Source organism: Oratosquilla oratoria, chromosome 10 (assembly GCF_046742065.1).
Source record: "Oratosquilla oratoria isolate Oo_2021 chromosome 10, ASM4674206v1, whole genome shotgun sequence".
Lineage (NCBI taxonomy): Eukaryota > Metazoa > Arthropoda > Malacostraca > Stomatopoda > Squillidae > Oratosquilla > Oratosquilla oratoria.
The window spans coordinates 10,267,820-10,280,319 of record NC_134786.1 but is presented as its reverse complement, the minus strand read 5'-3'; the positions used below and the strand labels follow the sequence as shown (position 1 = coordinate 10,280,319).

General features: G+C 38.7%; 3 protein-coding genes across 7 annotated transcripts in view; 1 reads left to right on the top strand and 2 right to left on the bottom strand.

The window, feature by feature from the left end:
- LOC143029089 (T-cell ecto-ADP-ribosyltransferase 1-like) overlaps positions 1-5,810 on the bottom strand; it is an 11,203-nt gene extending 5,393 nt beyond the window's left edge. Inside the window, exon 1 of one of the 2 annotated variants that reach the window (XM_076191500.1) lies at positions 5,543-5,810. The gene's annotated coding sequence lies outside the window, so the exon portion shown is untranslated. Of the gene's footprint in view, positions 1-5,130; positions 5,505-5,542 lie in introns of those variants that run through there. The other variant, XM_076191499.1, reaches the window with a different exon arrangement.
- The window catches only part of LOC143029084 (uncharacterized), a 61,066-nt gene that overhangs the window by 8,675 nt on the left and 39,891 nt on the right, over positions 1-12,500 (top strand). Inside the window, exon 1 of one of the 2 annotated variants that reach the window (XM_076191479.1) lies at positions 11,481-12,070. The exons of the other annotated variant lie outside the window; for it this stretch is intronic. The gene's annotated coding sequence lies outside the window, so the exon portion shown is untranslated. Of the gene's footprint in view, positions 1-11,480; positions 12,071-12,500 lie in introns of those variants that run through there. 2 annotated transcript variants of the gene reach the window in all.
- The window catches only part of LOC143029090 (NAD(P)(+)--arginine ADP-ribosyltransferase 2-like), a 14,678-nt gene continuing 14,261 nt past the window's right edge, over positions 12,084-12,500 (bottom strand). For 2 of the 3 annotated variants that reach the window (XM_076191502.1, XM_076191504.1), the window contains exon 3: positions 12,085-12,500. This exon is cut by the window's right edge and continues 1,344 nt beyond it. The gene's annotated coding sequence lies outside the window, so the exon portion shown is untranslated. The other variant, XM_076191503.1, reaches the window with a different exon arrangement.

Genomic DNA, 12,500 nt, shown 5'->3' with positions numbered 1-12,500 from the left:
GGAGGTAAATGCAAGGGTGACTTGCAGGGGATTGGAGATGGTTTGAGATGGTGAAGGGAGACAGGAGGTGAGCCAGTTGTTTGCGGATGATACTGTGCTTGTGGTGGGGTCAGTGGAGGAACTAAGGCAGTTAGTGTCAGAGTTTGGGAAGGTATATGATAGGATGTGCAAGTAGAGTTGGTTGCAGCAAATTGGAAGTAAGTCTTAAGAGGAGAGAGGCTGGGGAAAGTGAATAGTTTTAAGTATTTGGAGTTGCATGTGGCAGGAAACAGAGTGGGAGTGGAGGTAGACTGCTGAGTGAGGGAACTAAGTATGTCTTGGAAAATTGAAAAGTGTTATGAGAAATAGGCATTTGGGAATGGATGCAAAGAGAAGATTGTAATAAAGGGTGATTGTGTCAACAACATAGTATAGGGTGTAGACTTGGAATTTTTGAGAGGCAGAGAGAAGTTTGTGTTTGAAATCAAGTGTGTGAGAAGTACAGTGGGGATTACAAGGATGGAGAAAGTGAGAAATGAAGTGATGAGGAGAGCAGGGATGGAAAAGGAACTGGCAGATAGGGCAGATGAAAGATTATTGGGATGGTTTGGGTACATGGTAAGAATGAGTGAAGATTAGCAAAAAGAGTGTGGGAGGTATAGGTTGATGGAATGAACTTGAGGGGACAACCAAGGATGAGATGGATGGATGGAATATTTACTTAATTGTAGTATACAGGAAAGGAGCAATGCTCGTTGGGTCCCATCTCCTATTCTCTTATTTTCTAATGTACCTAAACTCAAATTCATATACTGTTCCAACTTAATCTATATCCTTTATTTCCAATTATATTTAGATTTGAACTCATGTATTGCTTGGGTTATACCACCTAAGCTATTCCACATATTTATGCATCTATATGGAAAACTGTATTTCTTTACATTCTTTAGATACATGGTCTTTCTTAATTTGTTCCCATGACCTCTTAAACCCCACCCATCTTTAATCAGATCTCTTCTGACAATGCAATCTATCCCCTTTAGTGATCTGAATACTATAATCATACCATCTCTTTCTCTTCCATCTTTCAAAATTGGTAGACCCAGTACTTTTAGTCTTTCCTTATATGGTTTATCTGCCTGGCTGGAGACCAGTTTGGTTGCTACTTTTTGTATTCTCTCAATCTTGCTTATATCCTTCATATTGTGTGGGGACCATACTACTGATGCATATTCCAGTCTTGGATGCATCATGGTTTTGATTTTTTTTTTTTTTTTCATCATCTCTTCATCCATATAGTGGAACACCACTTTAATCTTCTGCAGTAGTCTGTATGTTTCTCCCACAATCCTGTTGATATGTGTCAGGTGACAGGTGATCTTTTATCAACACTCCTAAGTCTTTCTCCTCTTTTACTTTTGTAATGTGTTCACTTCCCAAGAAATAGTTTAAGAATGGCTTTTTTCCGTTATTGCTCATTTCCAGTACTTTGCATTTTTTGGTATTGAACTTCATTTCCCGTTCTTGACTCCATGCAAAAAGAGTCTAGATCTTTTTGCAATGGTCTACCATCCTCCTTGTTTTTCACTCTTCTCGTGATTTTTGCCTCATCTACAAGCATGTTGGCATAGCTTGTTGTTCCTTCCATCATTTCATTGACATGGACAAGAAACTTTATTGGTGCAAGCACTGAACCTTGTGGAACTCCGCTCATTACTGCTCTCCATCTTGACATCTTATCCTTTACTACTGTTCTCATGTATCTTTTCTTCAAAAAGTCTCATCTATTCTAGTCATTTGCTACTCAGTCCTCCAACATGCTCCAATTTCCACATAAGTCAACTGTGAATTACTTTATCAAATGCCTTCTCTAGGTCCTGGTACACCCAGTCCACCCACCCCTCTCTCTTTTGCACCACATCAATCACTTTCAAGTAAAAGTTTAAAAGGTTCAACACACTTGACCTTCCAGATCTGAAGCCAAACTGTCAAAATGTTCATGTCTTCAAGACATTTGGTCCATCAGTCTTTCACAATCTTTTCACATAATTTCACTATTATCATGGTTAAAGATACTGGCCTATAATTCAGTGGCATCTCCTTGTTTCCTTCTTTGTGAATTGGCACCACATTTGACCTTTTCCAATCAAGTGGCACAATGTCTTCATTCAATGAACATGTGACAAGACTGTGGATGTTGTCTGCTAGTTGTTCCCTACATTAAATATACAGTTTGAGATCCTGTCAAGTCCTGAAGCTTTTGTCACATCCAATAATCGCAAGAGATTGACAACTTCCCTCACTGACAACCAAAGAGGAAGGGTTTACCACCCCTACTCCAATGATCCCTGTGGCCCCTGCTACACAAAGCACATGGTCAAACACCCTAATTCACTCACGGTCTAGGTTTGTTTTTCATACCATGGTCTTGCCAAACTAGTTTTCTTAACAAAGGACATTAAGATGAACCAGAACAGCTAACTTGAGCTTATCCTGGATGAATTTGAACCCTGCATGGATCAGTGTCAAGCTGAAATTTTCATGCAGAATGGGGCACCATGCCACACTGCAAAATTACCTAGCAGGCAGTGCAGACACTGCAGAGTTACCCAAAACAAATTTCTGGGACTAACAGGCTACTGTATGTAATGGAGTCCCCCAAGCAGAAATAATTATTCATTCTCTTCACAAATCATCCCCCAACACCAGATCCAGAATGTAACACTAAAGAGCTCACCCAGCTATGGCTATTCGTATGACCTGATGACAAAATAAGCCCGCATAACAATTACAAAATACTACATAGAACACCCATGCCTACTCAGACAAAAAAGAACAATATCTTTGAAATAATAGAATGGAGGCCTTCCTTCAAAAATCACTAGAAATAAGGAAGAAAAAAATGCCTGTAAAGCAGTTGGTGCAACTCAGGGTAAAATACCATTGCCAAGATAGCAATATGATATCATCAACAATCATTTCTCCAAAACAAGCTTTCGGCCTCCAATCCCACATAGCCTAACCTCCCATGGAGCAGCAACAAACACAACTGCAGATCAGCTCCAATATGTGAGGCTCGGGCAGAGATGTGGGAGTGGTGTGTCCCCAGACAGACCATGGTGTTGACACCAGAACTTACCTACAAGACCTACATGGCCCACAACACCAGAAAATAGGAAAATAATTAAAGAAAAAAATCAATCAGACACTGACTCCACCCCCCACTTTCACCAATGACAATAAAAAAAGGGGCAATACAAAAATTAAAAACTCCAAAGCTGAATGCCAGACAAGATCTTAAACAAACAATCTCTAACACCTTTGCCAAACAGCTGTAAAGGCAGTGACCTTTTCAAATTTCAACTACTCTGATGTACAACAGCATTTCAAATATCTGGGGAAAAAATCAGATAATCCCAATCTTGAAACCAAACAAACCATCTAAAATTCTCCATCATATAAACCAATCTCACTATTATACATAATTACCTCAAACAAGATTTCAAGGAAGACCACTCTATTAACACCGTTCATAAGCATTACACAAGTACTGAAAGAATTAGTGGGGGGGAGGGAATCCTCAACAGGAAGAATATTTCATGTTGAAATAACATTTTTTATTTCGCCCACTAGGCTAAACCATGAGTGTTTGTAATTGTATGGTACCTGGTGCTATAGCTACCACTTCATATGTGAATATATGTATATGTGTGTATATATATATATATATGTGTGTGTGTGTGTGGAAATAAACTTTCCTACTGGGATTCGAACCCTCGCCTGAGCGGCTTGCTTCGTAGAAGGCGAAGATCGTGCCGTCACGCCACCACGACCCTTCAAAACAGAACGAAGGGTAGTGGTGGCTTGACGGTACGATCTTTGCCTTCTGCGAAGCAAGCCGCTCAGGCGAGGGTTCGAATCCCAGTAGGAGAGTTTATTTCCAAATGTCAAAATGACACAAATATATATATATATATATATATATATATATATATATATATATATATATATATATATATATATATATATATATATATAGTCCCCATATGTGAACATTTTTACTGATATTCATGAACTTGTGATATTCGTCTGTTCCAAATAAAGAAATAATGAAATATGTCATATATCAACCCTCCATCACTAACCCAAACACTATCCCTGAACTTTTCAATGATGGCACATTTAAGGGACCGGCAATTTTAGTCTGGGCATGCTGCCCACAAGGCTGACAAAATAATTATAATAAAGAAAAGGTCAGAGGAGCCCTGAATATTTTACCGTAATATGCGAATTTTCCGTTAGAATAAACAGAATATGCAATATTTCTTCTCTTAACCTTTCTGCAATAGGGACATTAGATAAAAAAAATATATATAAAATTTGTTTAATTATTCCGCAAGCCAATAGCTACAATAAGGGTTGGTGGAGATGGGGGGAGCGGGGGTCGTCATTGAGAATTTTGCCTAGAGGCGGCATTTAGGCATATAAAGACTGTTCCAGCCTCTCTTCATACGACTGATCTCTGTAACTGAGAGTCATTTGAGGCAACCAGAAGAGAAAAGGGGAAAATGCTGGCATCATGCATAAGCCATTTTGTCTTTTAACGCTCTAGGTAACAATTTCGTATCGAGGAGTGGTGGCATTTATCCTTTCTTTTCTGGAAGCCTTGTTTGTGTAGCCTGGCCCTGTGTGATGACTAAAGGAAAAATCGGCCAATCAAAATGCACTTTTATCTTTGTTTGCCTCCTATTGCACCAAATTTGTCTATTTAGTAAATGTCACCTTTCAGGATTACACGATAACTATGCTCAATAATTTTCTTCACGAGGAAAGATGTCTATGACCCACTCTATGCACTTATCCTAGCATTCTTGGCTGGTATTTATGATCCCATGAAGTATTCCATTTCTTTTCAAAATTCAGATTTATGGTCTCAACCTTACCTTCGTTCATTCTTACTTAATTATTTTGTATGTTATTTAATCCCACTTTAGGTCGCATACTCCCACCGCTAGATAGTTCACCCATTTCCTAGTTTTATCCTTTGTGACCCACTGAAAAGCTGGCACCCACGCAATGACACTTTTCAATAACTTTTCATAAAGCGAGACTATTCAATAAGTTTTGCTAATGAATACACTTATTTTGTACATTAATATTTGGACACGTGATATAGTATTTGGTAGACGAAGAAGATGTCAGCCGTTCTTCGATCTTAATGAGTTTTACACAGGTTGGAACAACAGAACACTGACAAAGACTATATTCTGCCTGCAGTAGCTGGACCTCTGAGCGTGGCACGGAGTTGCCAGCTTTCACAATACACAAATCTCTCAACTCCTCCCTCATGATTATGAGGGCAGAAGAAACCGAATTCCCAGGCAATCTTAATCAAATAATCATAACAAAATAACAAGTCAATGGAAATATAACATAAAGTACACTTTAACCAATATGTCACGTAGTCGTCCAGTCATTTCGTCTGAGACTTGTAACTCTAAGCCTAAGGACGTCCTCTCCCCGGAAAATCAGGTGGCTCCGGCATGGTGTGTCTGCAACTTACGCGAGTCCTCAGTCCTAAGGTGACCTTCAATGCACGCAGGCGCGCCGTGATTTGCGACCATTTCCGTCCATCTTCTTTGCGTACTAGTGGCAAGGGTGGATGTCGAAGACTTGCTCCATGCTTCGTTGGTCGGGTTCTGAACCTAAACACGGTGCATCGAAGCTAGTGATCTGTCGTTCGTGAACGATCTGGGTCTATGAACCGGCTCTTCGATATGAACGATAAGAACCTCGTATTTGAGAGCCATGTATATTTAAAAATATAAATTTTCGCGATCTTCAAACAAATTGCAGTGATTTTATCGATTGTTGATAATAACAACAGTAATGATAATCATGATAATATTAAATAATAATAGTATTAATAATAATAGTAATAGCAATAGTAATAATAATCACAATCACAATGATTACGAGTTGGCCTACAGGTATTGAAAGAATACAGCAACATGGTCGAATATGAATCTTTTGATGTGACTGATGACAGGATCGACTCCGATTTTGTCCACAGTCAGTCATTGCCACTTCATTAAATCAACAGAATCGGAAGAGGCTTTATCCTCTTTCTCTGTGCCATCCTAAAGCGTAGCGGCAGCAGTGGTAGCAAAATGCCCTTACCTACGCCCGGACTACAATACACTGATCAGGCTAAGAAATTAATTTTTCAGCATTCATTGTGTAATGACTGCCATTTATTGTATATTATTTGCTTGTTACTGTCTGTTTATTATTTACTTGATTTTCATTTATTATTATTTATCTGTCAATTTATATTGACCGAATGAAGGTGTTCCTACGGAGTCATATATTGTTACGGATGACACAAATTCCTGGACAGTGGAAGAAGGTGGTAGATGAGGTGGTGTGGGTAACACGTACCTTAAGTGATTCATGAAGGGAGGGGGAAGATAGCTGCAGTTGGGGAACCGAAGTCCAGGCGATTTGTATCACATCTCGGGACCACTCGCCTTCCCTCCAAGGCAAGCGTGAGAGTAAATCAAAGAGGGGGGAGGGGTATGATGGGACAACTCATTAAGTGAACCGTCCTAGGCTAATGAAACCCAGAACTCCTACTGTGAGTTTTAATGAATTTAAATAATTAAACACTAGAAATATATCTTGATTAAATAAGGGTTTTAACAGTTGGATTTCATATATACATCCTATCTATTCCCTGCGCGCGTTCCTAGCTTAAGAAATTGTTAAAGAATTAGTACTTAATAAGTGTCTTGCTTGTGGAGACGTCTTCAATTAGCATGGTCTCCTGCTGAGCTTCGATCGGCGCCGCTTCGTTTGGTGGGGGCGGGGGGTGGACGGCCTGGGCGCGCTGTGATGGGGGTTGTAAGTCACTTCATCGACGTATTCCCGGTCAATCGCACTACACTCAAAGTTTTTGCTTGAGGGGTTTATACCCAAATAATCGACACTCGATTTGCTCACGAGGATGTAAATCCCCAACAGTCACATGAGGGAGGAAAGGACACGATTGGTCTTCCGAGATCGAGCGGTCTGACCTCCTTTGATGAACTCGATGCTTAGACTGCCTGTGTCCTGCGGCAGGTCAGGTCATGATGTCCGCTAGCCGGCTTCCGACGATGCCAATAGTTCTACGTCTCCGTCCCTAGTTGTGAAGGGTACTACGAATAATGTTCATGTGGGAGGTGACACAGTTGCAATTGTTCCTTGAGGTAGACACTGATCACGAGCGGGTTAGACACAATCCTAATTATTCTAATTGCCTAGCTTAAACAAATATGTGGCAGCGCGCAGGGGGGGAGGGGGTGTGTTTGGGCGCGAAAACCGTTGAGCTTGGCTCTGAGAACACAAATCAAAAGGGGGGGGGGTGATATTTCTAGATAATTAGAAGTCTCTCCCTTCGTTAAGGCACTGAAATTGATTGTCAAAAATGACATGACAGATGAAGAGGATAACGAGGAGGAGAAAGGACAGGATGTAGCTACTAGAAGTCTTAAGGACTCTGGTAATTCCCCCGAGTATAGGGAACGAAGGGCTGAAACGGTGAGAAAACAGACGAGAAAATGGGAAGGGGGGACAGCGAGCCGGGTGTCACAATTTAAAAAATTGTGACAACGGATACAAAAAAATCATCAGTCAATGATTAATGTTTGAAGTATACATGATATCTACATAGACATACATTTTTAAGGCTAAGAAAAGGAAATGTTCAACAATCAGTGTATATAATATTTACGTAGTCATACATTTCTAAGACTTAAGAAAACATTCACTGTGTATTGAAAGTAGGATGATGAAATAAAGATGTGATCTGCGACACGTATGTTGTTTAAATACAACTAATACATTCAGGAAAATTTAGTGTGTATACGTGGTTCACCATGGTCTTGGATCACGTGTTGGACTCGTGATCGACAGCTATTTCCCTCCCGGAAGAGAGCCCATAGCTCATATATGACCGATCTATGGGTAATGCTGCGACCTTATTAGCACACACACACACACACACACAACTCCCCGCCCACGAGAGTTGGAGTAATGATTCGCAGCGCAGCGATACTGAAATTATTCCAGCCCTGTGCGGGAATCGAACCCAGACCACCGTAGTGGCGGCCGCGAACGCTACAACTGCGTCATCGAGTCCAGTGTGTGTATTTATCTAGTTGTATTCTACGGGAAGGGAAGCTATGCTCGTGGTGTCCCGTCTTCATATCTCATTTTATCTAGACTGTTTTTATATTCGTGCATTGTTTTTGCACACGCCACTTTCTCATCTATCTTGTTCCAAATGTCTATTACTCTGTGGGGAAAGCTGTTCTTTTTCAGATCTCTTCTATAACTGTCTTTCTTGATTCTCTTTCCGTGTCCTCTTGTATTTCTACTATCCCATTTTATTAGATCCTCTCTATCAGTAGTGTCTATGCCTTTCATTATTCTATAGTTATCAAATCTCCTCTCTCTCTCTTCTTTGCCCTAATGTCTGTAGCTCAAGTTTTGCTAGTCTCTCTTCATATGATAGTTCTGAGAGTGTTGGTGCCAATTTTGTAATTGCTCCTTGTATTCTTTCAAGTTTTGTTATATATTTTTTGTACTTGGTGACCACGTCGTCGCTGCATATTCCAATCTCTTATCAAAGTGACTAGTATTTTCTTTACCATTTCTTCATCCAGGTATGATATAATTATAAGTTTCTCCAAAAATTTTGTTTATATGTTTCTCAGCTGACATATTATTTATAATAATTTGTGTTTGTGTGTGTGTGTGTGTGTGTGTGTGTGTGTGTGTGTGTGTGTGTGTAGATCAGTGAATCATATCCGGGGATGTGAGAATGAGTACTTCGACACGAGTTCTGTGCCTTGTGCACCGAGAAATCTTCGTATAGTATGTATGTAGGCAACAATGCAAGTCGAGCCTTAACGTTATATTTAACATTTATATCGATATTATGCATCATCAGGGGGTGTGCGAAGTGACTAAGTTTCGGCGTGTGTACACTGGAAAAAGGAACCCTAGATTGGTAGAGGTGTGCCAATTGGATACACATTCTTCGCATTTAATTTTTCGCGGGCTTTGGTGTCCATAATAATGCCTATGTGGTAACTTTTATTGTTTGAGTTATCAGTACTGGTTATATTTTTTCTTTTAATTATGTTTTTACCCCATCTGCATATATAATACAGCCCCGCTAAGGTGGTGTGTATCCAATTGGCACACCTCTTCCTTTTACGTTACGATTGTTAACATCGGATAGGGAAAGTGACATCATTATATTTCTGCACATGGTAGTTTAGAAACAAAAATTGTGTATTGTTTAGGTATAAAAAAAACACTATTATTGTATACACGACTCTATGATAGAGAAGGAATTGTCATTATGTATTTTTCTCAATTTCATTTTAGGTTGTAACTAAAAATGAAACGTACTATATACTACACCGAAGATGAGTTAGCACAGCTTGTAAACTTTGATGAGTTTCAAGGTGGTTGTGATGATACGGTGGAGACAATAGATGAAAGTAATCTAACCATCGCGACTGTGGATGAGGGTTCTAGGAGAGAGTGCCAAGGTGGCACAGTGCTCGCATCACCACCAATCTATAGTTTTGGCGTCGCCAGAGACATTTATTGAATGCTCAGAAGGTCCTCATGGGGATCTGAGTGCTGTCATTACATCCTGCCTTCCCCTCTCCCTCTCACATTCCCCTTCCGGTTACCCCCTCTCCCTCAGTGCATAGGCACAGGCCTCCCCTCTCCCTCTCACACTCCACTTCCGTCTCTATGTAAGTGCAACTACATAATTTCATACAAAGAATATATTTTTTACATAGAAACACAATTTCATACAAGAAAAATAATTACATGCATCATTTTTACACATTATACATAAAAATGCATTTCCAAAATCACCCATTTTCATTTTGTCAGGACAATGTTTTTTTGTACAATTAAGGTTTTATAGGTTTGGTGTGAAATGATTTGACATATGTAGGTCATTTTCATAAAGTTTTTTTTTACCAAGTTCCTCTTATATTAGGCTCAGGAACACATAATCTTAATACTTTGATTTTCTGTCAAAGTTTTTTTTTTCAATTGTTCATAGTTGTCATATTATATGTTGGAATTACGTTGATTGTGTATTAGCAGGACTCTACGAACCCTATATTTATATTACAGTACCTTTAAATGGACAAAAACACATGTATATATTTTATTTTGATTTTTTCTTCTGTGTATCCATTTGGATACATACCCACCGAAATCGCCATCTTGCCCGACGTCTACTAATCTAGGGTAGAAACGCTGACTTTACCTGGCCTGTGATTAATTAAGTCAAACGACACCAATTTAGAAAAAAGTGAAGCTAGCATCTTGTAATAAGAGGAGGAACAAGACGAAATACGCCATGATGGCTATGTCTGGAAGTGCCAAACGAAAGACAAATGCAAATCTTCAGAAATCCGGGACAGATTTCGGGAGCGCATTTTCATATTTCCTGCGTTGGTGCGCCACTGTTTTCTGGAGCTGCCGCTTACGCCAGAATCAGCTGTTGGTTTATGCTTCCACCTGCTAACAAGTAATCCTGCTCATTTTTCTCAATATTCTCCTCATTATAGCATTTATTTGTTGTTGTATAGCCCCACTATGGCATCAACAAAGTAGAAAGGTGGCATAAAACGCAAACATCATGGGTTATCAATCGCAGAGAAAGTGGAAATATTTAAAAAACTTAGTAACAATGTGTCTGTGCGAACCATTTGTGAAACTTACGACATTGGCTCCTCCACTGTGTATGATATTAAAAAACAGAAAGAAAACCTATTAAAGTTCTTTTCTGACAATGGATCAAAGAAAAAAATGTTTGTAAAGAAGTCAGTAGCACAGGGAAAATGTTCAGAACTGGACCAAGTTCTCATAACCTGGTTTAATCTTCGTGTTAGTGAAGGTGTGGAAATTGCTGGCGATTTATTAAAGGAACAAGCCAAAGTGTTTCATGAAGAGCTGGGATTGCAACACAAATGTGATTATTCAGAAGGTTGGCTTGAAGTTTAGGGCAGTATGTGGTGAAAAACGTTCTTCAAACAAAGAGGCGGCTACTGCATACGAGGAATGTGAGGGAAAGAATCTCTATTGACAGGTTAATGGGTGGGTGTAAAATGCTGATGATTCTGCTAATGAATTTGCTGATCTCAAACACTATCTTCATTCTTTTCTCATTTCTTTATTTTTCAGTATTTTAAAATGAAATTTAAGTGTTATACTTCTTAAAACCTTACCTTTCCAATGGTATCAAATGTTTTGAAAAAGTCCCATGATGAGGTGGGTGTTTTTGATGAAATATACGAAACCGTTTTTGCTGATCTCAAACACTATTTGCATTCTTTTCTCATTTCTTTATTTTTCAGTATTTTAAAATGAAATTAAAGTATTATATTTCTTAAAACCTTACCTTTCCAATGGTATTAAATGTTTTGAAAAATTCTCATGTTGAGGTGGGTGTTTTTGATTAAATATACGAAGCCGTTTTTGCTCATTTTAAACGACCATTTTGGATTTTGCTGATCTTTTAAAATAAAATTTAAGTATTATATTCCTTAAAACCGTACCTTACCAATGATATCAAATGTTTTGAAAAAGAATGAAAATAGTGTTTGAGATCAGCAAATTCATCAGCAGAATCATCATTTTACACCCACCTCAGGTAATTGCGTTGACAACTGAACTGCTGGCTGGACTAGAGCAAAGAAGTTTTATAAGTGAACAAGAAATCATGAATGTTTACTTGCTCTAAGATAAACTTATTAACGAAATACCCAAGTTTATGAAGCAACAGACACTGCACAAGATATTCAAGAATATAGCTAGGAAGCATCAGCAGCAGCAGTAGTGTCCATCAACTTCAAGTCAACCAGATGTGCTGTCACCACAATCAACAGTTCCTCCATCAATTGAGGCATCTCCTGTTGCCGATGATGTTGTCAGTTGTCACTGTCAGTAATGAAGATGATTCTGACAGTCCATCTGCTATTTAGCTTCTTTTCTCAAGAAGTACAGGGTACAGTACAGAGTATTTTATTTATTTGAATTAAAATTCTTAGAAGGATCAGTTTAATTTATTTGAATTAAAATTATGTGTAAAAAGCCCATCTGCTATTTAGCTTCTTTTCTAAGAAGAACAGTACGGATTATTTTATTTAGTATAATTAAAATTCTTCGGAGTATCAATTTTATATGTTTTATTAGAATTGAATTGAAATTCTGTATAACTATCTTTACTGTATTTTTAGTTCGTGAATGATAAAATTTCATTTGCTTTTCACTTAGTGTTTATTTTTTCCATTAAAGGACTGTACGGGTGGTAATTTTCTTTAAATATATACGGGGTACATCATACAAAATTATAAACTTCAAAAAGCCAGCAGTCCTCAGGTCCTGAGGTTGCCGGATTTTTGAATGTCAACCTGTACCTATTTACACCTTTATTA